Source organism: Euphorbia lathyris, chromosome 5, assembly GCF_963576675.1.
Source record: "Euphorbia lathyris chromosome 5, ddEupLath1.1, whole genome shotgun sequence".
Classification (NCBI taxonomy): domain Eukaryota; kingdom Viridiplantae; phylum Streptophyta; class Magnoliopsida; order Malpighiales; family Euphorbiaceae; genus Euphorbia; species Euphorbia lathyris.
The window spans coordinates 46,362,508-46,373,844 of NC_088914.1; positions in this window are offsets into that span (position 1 = coordinate 46,362,508).

Below are 11,337 nucleotides of genomic sequence, written 5' to 3' on the forward strand. Positions count from 1 at the left end.
GAACCCGAATGTCCCTCATGTGATGGACCTAATAGTCGTGGATATTTAGGGAAGTTCCTCGGATGAGGAAGGTGTCAATCAGAGAACTCCGATCAATATCTGGGATGAGTCTGATGGTGAGCTGGAAATGGCTGTGGGGACCGAAGGAAAAATTCTGCCAGGCTTTGAGATCTTCAGCGATGTTACCAACTGGGGCAAAGCAGAGGCAAGCCGCTTTGTCGAGGAGATCATGATGTTAGATCTGAATGCCGAGGAGCAGGTCGTCACAATGGAAGCCACTGTGGGAGCGGTGGACGAGCCCGGTACCTCCAAGACCTATGAGAAACCCGAGAACCTCGATGATGACAATTGTATTACTGCTTTATTTGAATCCGATGATGTACTCGCCAATACTATCAATGAAATGAATTCTGATTTTGCTTACTTGCTTGATGTTGATTCTGATCATTCCATGCATTCTCATTCATATAACATGCCTACATTTGAAATCAATACAATAGAAATGTCAACTTTCAATCTTGGCACGGATGAAAATCCTAAACTTATACAAATTGCTCAAGAATTAACTACTGAAGAGAGGAAAGAATTTGAGAGAATAATTAAAAAATACGAAATAGTGTTTGCTTGGACATACGAAGACATGCCGGGAATCGACCAATCAATCGTGACTCATCGTATTCTGACATACCCCGATGCTAAGCATGTGAAACAGAAACTCTGACGCATGAGGCCGGAATGGGCAGATAAGATCAGAGAAGAAGTGAAGAAACAGTTAGAAGCAGGTTTCATCGAAGTAATCGACTATCCCCCTTGGGTCGCAAATGTAGTGCCAATCGCAAAGAAGGACGGCAAAGTGATAATATGCATCAATTATAGAGATCTCAACAAGGCGTGCCCCAAAGATGAGTTTGCATTGCCTCACATCGATGTATTGATCGACAGTGCAGCATCGAGCGTCTTGCACACGAATGTGGACGGTTTCATGGGCTACATGCAAGTTCAGATGGCCGAAAAGCACAAAGCAAAGACCTCGTTCACAACTGAGTGGGGAACGTACTGCTATAGAGTGATGTCGTTTGGATTGAAAAATGTCGGGGCAACTTATCAGCGAATGGCTACGGCACTGTTCCACGATATGATACACAAGGAAGTGGAAGTCTATGTGGACGACATAATGGTCAAATCGGAGACAAGAGAGGGGCATTTCGCTGCACTTGAAAAGTTTTTGGCCCGAATTGCAGAATTCCAGCTAAGGTTGAACCCGAAGAAGTGCTTCTTTGGTGTTTCATCGGGGAAAATCTTAGGCTACGTGATCAGTAACAAGGGGATCGAGGTGGATCCCGACAAGGTAAAGGCCATACAGGAAATGCCGGCACCAAAAAATGAGAAAGAAGTGAGAGGATTTCTCGGGCAGGTTCAGTATATCAGTCGGTTCATAGCACGACTCATTGCGATTTGCGAGCCGATCTTTAAGCTGCTACGAAAAGATCAACCCACGGTTTGGAATGATAAGTGCCAACAAGCATTGGAGAGTGTCCGGAACTATTTGTCTAATCCACCGATTTTGAGACTGCCTAAACTTGGAAAACCGCTTCTCCTCTATGTAGCGATCTAGGAACGATCAATTGGGGCAATGCTAGCCCAGGAAGGGGACACCGGTGTGGAGCATGCGGTGTATTATCTGAGTAAGAAGTTCCTGGAATACGAACTTAAGTATAACATGATCGAAAAGACGTGCGTGGCAGTGGTATGGCTAACAAAGAAGCTGCGGCACTATTTTCAATCTTACAAAGTAATCATCATTTCCCGGATGGATCCCGTGAAGTATCTGTACCGAACTCCGTCTCTAACAGGGAAGCTAGCCCGATGGTTGTTACTCCTGTCTGAATTCGACATCGAATATGTAACGAAAAAGGTTGTTAAAGGGAGAGCCATAGCGGAATTTCTGGCCAGTCAGCCTCTAAATGCGAAAAAGGAGGAGATAAACTATGATTTCCCCGATGAACACTTGAATGCAATAGAAGTTATACCGTGGAAAATGTTCTTTGATGGAGCAGTTAACTCAAATGGAGCCGGGGGTAGGAGTGCTACTTATCTCACCGGAAGGAGAAAGGATCCCTATGGCGAAGAAGTTATCCTTCCCTCTCACCAATAATATGGCCGAGTACGAAGCGTGCATCTACGGGTTAGAGTCGTTAGCAGCACTGGGAGCGTCATATATTGAAATTTGGGGCGACTCAAAACTGATTATCGAACAGGCACAGGGAAACTGGGAAGTAAGGGAAGAAAGGTTGCGTCCATACTTAGACCAGCTGGAGGGATTAGCACAGAGATTCAGTGAGTGCCGCTTTTATCACATTCCTCGAGCACAGAACCAAGCAGCGGATGCTTTGGCCACTTTGGTGTCGGTGTGGGATAATCCTCGGAACCTTGCCTTAAAGCCTTTGGTATTGAGGAGGTCCCACAAACCGTGCTATGAAGAGGTAATGTTGTTGGGAGTCGATGAAAAACCTTGGTACTTCGACCTTATGAACTTCATGAAAAGTGGAACGTACCCGGCAGAATCAGAACTTAGGGATCAGGCTGTGATCAGAAGGTTAGCTCAGCAATTTGTCATCCACGATGACTTGCTTTACAAAAGACACGCCGATGGCTTACAATTGAGGTGCTTGGATGAGGGAGAAGCCCGTGAAGCGATGGAGTCAGTGCACTCGGGAATTTGTGGAGCCCATATGGGAGGAATAGTGTTGGCAAAGAAAATCATAAGACAAGGCTTCTATTGGCTCACCATGGAAAGAGATTGTAACGAATATGCAAAGAAATGCCATGATTGTCAAATCCACGGGGATTATAATCACTTGCCAGCTATGGAACTGCACGTGCTAGCACCCATTTGGCCGTTTGCAGCTTGGGGCATTGATATCATTGGAGAAGTGAGGCCTAATGCATCAAATGGGCACAAATTCATTGCAGTCGCCATTGATTACTTCACCAAGTGGGTAGAGGCAAAATCGTTTAGCAAGTTGGGAACTAAGCAGATGAGGAAGTTCATTGAAAAGCATCTAATCACCAGGTTCGGAGTGCCTCATCACATGATCACGGATAATGGGGTCCAGTTTCATGGAGAGGTGAGAAGTCTCTTCCAGGAGTACGGAATTGAGCATCATAGGTCTTCTCCATATCGCCCGCAAGCTAACGGGGCAGTGGAAGCCGTAAATAAGAACCCTAAGAGGATTCTTGTAAAGACGGTAGAATCGCACCGGAATTGGCACGAGCAGCTTCCGCTCGCTTTATGGGCTTATCGCACGACGGTTAGAACGTCAACTGGGGCAACACCATTCTCCTTGGTATATGGTGCAGAAGCCGTTCTCCCAATTGAGATTGAAAAGCGATCGTTGAGAATCGCAGTAGAAGCAGGGATTCCCGAGATGGAATGGGTGAAGAAGCGATGTGAGCAGTTAGCATTGGTGGACGAGAAAAGGATGGAGGCTCTTTACCATGTGCAGTTATATCAGAGAAGGATGGCCCGAGCCTTCAACAAAAAGGTCAAGGCCAGCCCTATCAAAGAAGGGGATATGGTGCTGAAACAGATCCGAATGACGCACATTGACCCTAGGGGCAAGCTTAGGCCAAACTGGGAAGGACCGTTCTTCGTGAAGAAGATCCTAAGCAAGGGGGTGGTGAAGCTAACTACTATGGACGGCATGGAGTTCTCCGAACCTACCAATTTGGATAGGCTTAAGAAATACTTTTCGTAAAAAAAAAGGTAAGAAATGAAAATTCCCGATAGGTTGAAAACCCGCAAAGGGCGACCTATGCAACAATAAGGGACATCCCAATGGGTGAAAACCCGAAAGGGCACTCATTTGGAAATTCCGGGATAATAAAAGGAGAGTTGAAAAATCGCTGGGATCTGAAAACCGAAAAAAGGCGGGTCCTGGTAACAGTAGTTATATCTTGAGCAATTATGAAAATAATGTATAAGCGGCTAAGTATTTCTGTTGGTTGTAAATAAATAAAGGCATCAATATATTTGAAGAGGATGATTGGAATCATTATAATCTACTGAATGCATTGTATTATGAATCATGAGTTATACATTTCCTACCTCTTTCACATAAAAAGCCTATGTCCTATCCACCCCCCTCCCTATATACAAGCTATACATCGGGGTAATACTAATGAGAAAACTACAAATAATGGGCCTAATGAGGAGGAAAATCCCAGAAGTCCTCAAAGCCCCTCAGCCGAGAAGCCTGCTCCGCAGATAAGGCCTCCTCGGCAACCCGACGACCCTCCTCCGCGGCAAGGCGCCCCTCGGTCTCCACTCGCATCATCTCCGATAAATGAGCATCTCTCTCTCGGTAGACATGTCCAACCCTAGCATCGGCATCCCGCTGCGACTCGCTGAACCGCTGATCATTTGCATGAAGATCGCTCTACAAATAAAAAAAAGAAAAAAACACCAAAACAGACAACAATAGAAGTCATACATACATATGTGCATCACACGCATACATTTCACTACACTAAAACAGAATAAGAATACTCACTAGGTGGCTGGCGCAACGCAGGTTGAGTTGCTCTCTTGAATAATCAGACAATCCCATGAGGTCGGTGCATGTCTCCCTCGAGGTATGGAGGGCATCGGGGGGATCGAACGACACCATCGAGGTGAAAACCGGAGGGGCTATCTCAACGCCGGAGTATGCCACGCCCGCCTCGCTATAATGAACCGTCGAATACTCTCTCACTGGAATCGGGAAAGGTGCGCCAAGGTGGAGCCGCTCTGGTTGGGCAGCGCCTGAGGACTCGCCGGCGTAATAAGAAGGCTCGCCCGCGGATGTCCGGGCTCGGGTACCATCGAAAAAATCCGACGTCTGAGCGCTCCTCAAGGAACCCTCCTGCAAGCGAAGACAAAATGGATACACCTAACTGTCTCGCAAATAAAAGAATAAATAAGTCAAGCACTTACCGGAACCTCCTCTAGACCAAAGACACCGGCAACGGCCGCCACTGAGAACATGTCATCCGCAGGATCCATGTCCATCGAAACCTCGGGAGGGTCCAACGGAGTCAACAATGTCGATAAATAATGGGCGCGACCCCCCGCGTGGTCCCATACGTCCCGAGGCGCGAATCGACGAGTCAGCTCACCGCGTATCTCCTGCAGGGGCATGACCCTCACCGCGAACATGGACACAGGGATCTCGCCTGGTGTCCAATGTGTGGCGCTAACCCCGGTAAAGCTCCGGTCGCCCAAATACCATGCTCGCAGGCACGGGCCGGTGAGCACACACTGCTGCCCCTGAATGCGGGTGACATAAGCGTAATCGGGACCGAAGTCAAGGTCGTCCCATCTGAAAGAAATCTGAAAAACAAAAGAAAAGTCAGACAAGATCAAACGAAAATCCAGCATAGTTAGGAGACGTTCACCTGTCCCAGGCTCCACGTGTCAATCCATAATAGGAGTCGTGCCACCGTCCGCCTCCTCTCAGTGCGCAAATTAAAGTCGCTCCACCTCGCCATGAGTGGAAGCGTGACCGCGTGCGGCCTACTCCTGCGGGCGCTCGGAAGAATCCGCCTCTCATAGGCCCAAAACTGCCCGTAGAAACCGACGTCAGAAGCAGAAATCGTGAAAAGAATAAAAAGACAAGCCAAGGATAGAGGACGTACCAGGAGGAAGAAGGTGTAACCGCCGAAATCCTTGCGCTTCCGGCAAGTCAAGTCCAAGAACTTGTATAGAAAGGCCAAGCCAGCTCCAGCCCAATCATAGGACGACACTGCGTCTAAATCGTGGAAAGACTGGATGAGACCTGCGTATATGGTTCCGCTCTTGGTGCGGAAGATCGTCTCGCCTAAAGCATACAGAAGGAAGTTACGGGTGGCTCGATCCGTGTCATCTCGTTCGCAGAAGTCCCTGCAGCTCAGCAGCCCGAAAGTAGTAACAAACTTCACCGGAGTGGCCTTGACACCCGTATAGACTCCGGGTCTGATCAGATCAGATATCTCGGCAAGGTCGACCCAAGGACGCACCATGTCGAAGCAAAGGGGGACCGGAATGCCGCTACCCCGCAATCCAGTCAATAGCGAGAAATCGCGGGGCGAGATCGTCATCTCCCCAAACGGAAGGTGAAAGGTGTGGGTCAAGTCTACCCACCTCTCACATAAAGCGCGCAAGCCGCATCGATCGCACACACTATTAGCACGAGGCAGTGCCAGAATAAAGGGCTCGAAGCCCAACCCTCGAATGCGGGCTTTGGCCGCTGGGCTAAGCATAGCATACCAGGCATGGATACCCTCGGTGGTCCCATGATGCGGTTTCTTGCGAAACCTCACTAAGGGATAAGTGTACCCCGTCGTTATCAAGTAATAAATTTCTGGGTTTAAGTCCAGGTTATCGTCCACAGGATTTATTTCTGCAAGTACCGAATTACTAAGTCTCGGATGTTATCTAGGCTTAAGGGGTTTGAGTTGGTTTTGTTTAATTAATCTACTCCTAGGTTGGTTTGCACTAATCCTAACTAGATTATCTAATTCTGACTAAGTTATTCTAACCCTAACTAAATTACTCTACCCCTAATTAAGTTAAACTACTCCTAAGTGATCTTTTGTCAATGCAATCATCTAAAGGATCATGGAGGGATACGATGATAATGGAAATAGATTGTTTAAACAATTGAATTAAAACCTAAGTCACTTGTGTTCGAGGCGATTAACCCGACCTATCCTCCTAAAGTTCCTAGTTCGTGATTCCCTTGTAAGGCCGAAACTAGCTCTAAGGCTCAGTAATTTGGGCTTAATCTTTTATAGGGTCGTCAATCCTATAGGCACTGACTAGGTCAGATTCAGCTCGCAATATGTGCCAACTTGATTTTGGGATTATCGAATGAGTTAAACCAATCAAACAAAGCGTAAGACAAAGATTCAAAGCATTAAAACAATTGAAGAAACAAAACTATTATATTAATCAAAGATGGAGAACATTGTCACGAAGTTACAATAAGCCTAAGATTCATAGCATGTATCATAGGATAAACAAGTTATAAAAGAAGAAAAATCCCTTTCAGGGAACCTGTCAACCAATGCAGGCGTCTTCCTAGGACTTAAGGATGGAGCTCGAGCAATCCTCGGTGAATGGAGCTTCGGAGGCGTCTTCAATGGAGGTTTGAAGGTTTTTGGAGGAGGTGGAGAGGATTTCTCGAGGTGGAAGATAAGAAAATTACAAAAACAAAAGATATCTAATTTACAATTGGAAATTCCTATTTATAGCCGCGTCTCGGGTCTCGTTTTGACCTAATTTCGTGTCCTTGTTGGTGTAGGAAGATGTGGGGCCGAATGTGGCTTCGTGGGGGCGGAATTGGAATTTTTGACCAATTCCCGCAGGTCTGCTCACCGAGCAGGAAAGGCTGCTCGCCGAGCAGGATTGCGACAAGCAGCCCCTGCTTGCCGAGCAGGCTCCTGCTCGCCGAGCAGGCGCCTGGCGGCCTGCTCGCCGAGTAGGCCTCCAGGGGCCTGCTCGGCGAGTAGGCACAGTGCCTGGGCGGTGCCTGGGCAGTGCCTGGGCTTCTCGCCGAGCAGCGCCCGGGCTGCGCGCCGATGCTCAATTCGCCCGAAGCATGCTCGATCCGTGCCGAGTGACTTCTATACCCTTTTTCGTCCGAACTTACACCTGCACACGCATAAAAACTCCAGAAAACATTAGTCCAAAAGCCAAATTGATCCGTCAATCGCTTATTTTGAGCAAACGCTTCGTTTGGTGCTACTTTTGACGGACCAATTAGCTTCAAAAGATAACGAAATTCTAATATGCATGCTATTTCGGCCGTGTTTGCCTAAATTGATCACAAAACGAGCCTAAACGACGAAAAGTAAATAGAACGTTTCCAATTTCTAACTAACTCACACAAAAGCATTTAAATGCGAGAATTGCTCGCTTATTAACCAAATAACTCTAAAAACCGTCCTAAAACCGTACCCAAAGATATGGGTTTTTGACCCCTATCAAACCTCCTCGCACTTAAAACTTTACTTGTCCCCAAGTAAACTAAAAAACTAAACCCGCCATCACAAGCAAGCTAGAAAACTTCCCAGTTTGACTCGGTGCTTGACACAATTTCGAGCATCTGTAATTACATGCATTCGAAAATACAAAGTAGAGACACGATATCCAAAAGCCGCATTTCAATTATCATAGGTCATAGTTTTAAGCAAATGGACACATGTTCAATTAAACGAGTTTAAGGGGATCGCTAAGTAAAACACCTCACCATAGGTAGTTCACTCATTCACACAATTTTGGTGGCTAAAGTGTTTAATCTCGGCTTATGTTCTTGCTTAGGATTACATTGATTTTGCACGTTCATCCGAGTTCCTCTACTATGCTACATGACTCCGATGATATCAAAAACAGCCTCTAATTGGGGTTGTAATGTGGTTAGAGGGTTAAAGGTACAACAAGGGTTAAAAGTTCTAGCGCTACAAAAAACAAAGGTAAAATGGCTTTAGCAAATATGAAGTGACTGAGCTTTTTATTCATCCCTTATTTTTTTCTTTTGGGATGTTTTCTTGAGACGTTTTTTATTTTTAGGAACTGGGGAATGAAGTTTTGTTTTCCCTTTTTGTTCGTCTCTTTTCTTTTCTTTTTTCTGTTTTTCTCTCCCTTTTTTTTCTTTTTGGGATAGTGATGCTCATTCACTTCTTAGCCTTTTGGCTTGCTACTGTAATGCCATAAACAAAGATAAAGCGCTAGAAGAAAACAAAGGCTCAGTTCGAGCTTTGCAAAAACGAAGGTTAAGTAGCGAACCAAGTTGTGGTTCGCAAAAACGGGTTAGAACAAAAGAAAGATCTACAAACTACAAAAAATGTCGGCTCAAAGGGGCTTCCTAGAGTGGATGAAAAAGAAAAAAATAAGGTAAAGAAAAGGGTTAATTCTAATGAGGCTGATTCATCGTTTATCATCTCAAATCATTGCATGTAGGTTCAACACAGTATTAGGTGCAAAATCTGTAATCTTCCACAAGTCAAAGCATTCACACAAAAATGTCAAGAAAAAGAGCTTTTTGATGTTCGCTCTTAGGCTCAAATTCAGCTCGCAATTCTTTGGGTTTCAATTTTGTGTTTACTAGTTTTCCCCAAACTCAAGTTTAATATCACATGCCTTCAATTCTTAAGTTATCTACCTAAGTAATGATTTTAGCATTTCTTCAAAAGTAGGGTCTAAATGCAAACTGTAGCTCATGCTTTTACAGATACAAGAGTTGTGTCCTACGCCTAAACTAGTTATCATGCAATTTTAGATTCGGTTCTCAGCCCTCAAAGATAAATAACGAAGTTTAGATTCGAAGGAGGTTCACGGTTTTAGGTCCTAAACATGCAAAAACATAAATAAAGCAAAAATAAAACACCAAAACGCAAACCTAAACTAGACACGACGCAACGAAAATTAAAAATTTATACAATTTTTGTAAGTTTGTCTACCCCTCCTCCTCACACTAAATTTATGCAATAAGTTCCAACATTGCATCATAAATCATGAAGTACGAGTGTAAAAAGTTAGGGTGGAGAAGAAAACTTACGGATTTTATCGCAATCGCAAAAGCTTGACGATTTGCGGTGGTAAATTTTTTATTTATTTATTTATTTATTTCAGCTTCGTTCGGGATTTTAAAAAAAAAATCTCGAAAAAAATTCCTTATCGCGGCCGAGCACCGCCGCTGGGCAGCAGTGCCCAGCGGCAGGCTGGGCGCCAGCGCCCAGCGGCGTGCTGGGCGCCAGCGCCCAGCGGCAGGCTGGGCACAGTGCCCAGCGGCGTGCTGGGCGCCAGCGCCCAGCGCGTGGCGAGCAGGGCCCTGCTCGCCGAGCTGGGCGGCAGTGCCCAGCTCGGCGAGCTGGGCCTCCTGGGGCCAATTTTTTTTTTTTTTTTAAACCTGAAAACTTAAAAAAAATAAAAATAAAAATAAAAATAAAAGAAAATAAAAGAAAACTAAACAACTAAAAAAAATATTTATTTATTTATTATTATTTTTTTTTTTTTAAACGAACACTTAAAAAAAACGTAAAAGAAAACTAAAAAGACTAAACTAAGAGATCAATGTATAATCTAAATAAAACAAACCTGAAAAGTTTTATTAAAACTTGGGTTGCCTCCCAAGAAGCGCTACGTTATAGTCGGTGAGCTCGACATAGAATTCCCGCCTAGGTGTATGCTTCTACTCGTGTTAGGAATTCAAATTCCTGAATAAATAATCCGTACCTACAAAACGGATTAAGAGCCTCTAATAAGTTTAATGAAAGCAGGAGGCCGAATTTAAACATATTATGAAAAAGTTTGGTTTGCTCCATTTTGGATTCTCTTGGTAGGTCGAAGAGAATGAAAACTTCTGAGCATGAAACAAACCTAAACTTTTCTAATGTTTGAGGAAAAGGTACTTGAGATACACAAGTTTTGATTTGATCTTTTATCTCTACCACATGATTTAGAATTTCAGATTTTGAACCGGGGTTGCTTACCGCTTCCGGTTCTTCACTTACCTCGAGTGATGCATGTGATAGTGGACTTGGTTCTACCTTTTTGTCATTCCTCAAAGAGATGGCTTGAGCTGATTCCCTTTGTGGGATTTCTATGTTTTCCTTTATGCTTGGGAGAGCATCTCGGGATTGCTTTTGCATCTCTTGGTTTATTTGAGCCAATTGGTTGCTCAAGTCCTTGCAAACCTCCTCGTTGATTGTAAGTCGGGCTGATATTCCTTTCAAAAGGGACAGCACTTCATCTCGTGAGCTAGAGGGTTGTGGAGGAACTTGGGTTGCTTGTTCGTAAGGGAACATTCCCAATTCGTTTTCCCTGTGCTCATTAACAAACCTACTTGGAGGCCTCAACATGTTAGGGTTCCCGTAGGACAGATTTGAGTGTTGAGGTCTCCTCCAATTATTATCATAAAAGCTATAAGAATTGGGGTTAGAATTGTACCTTTGGTGATTACCCACAAAACTTACACTTTCATTGGTGTTGAGGCTCAGTTTCGCCATCAAGATATCCATTTTCTTATTTAACTCGGCCATGGAGGGATTGGGAGCCTCATTCTTCAGGGCATGAATGTATCGTCTTGATGGGATAGTAAACTTTTGAGCTTGCCACTCGACTCTTTCTTGCCAATTCATTGATCAGAGAACGCTGAGAAAAAGTGAAGTTCTAGCACAAAAGTTGATAAGTAACAGTATACAGATATGAACAAGTATAGAAACGTATAAAGAAATCATATATCAACAAGCATAAACGATATAAACAAAGATATTCACAATGAATGCCTAAACTAACAAATCAACCTTTGGTTCGAT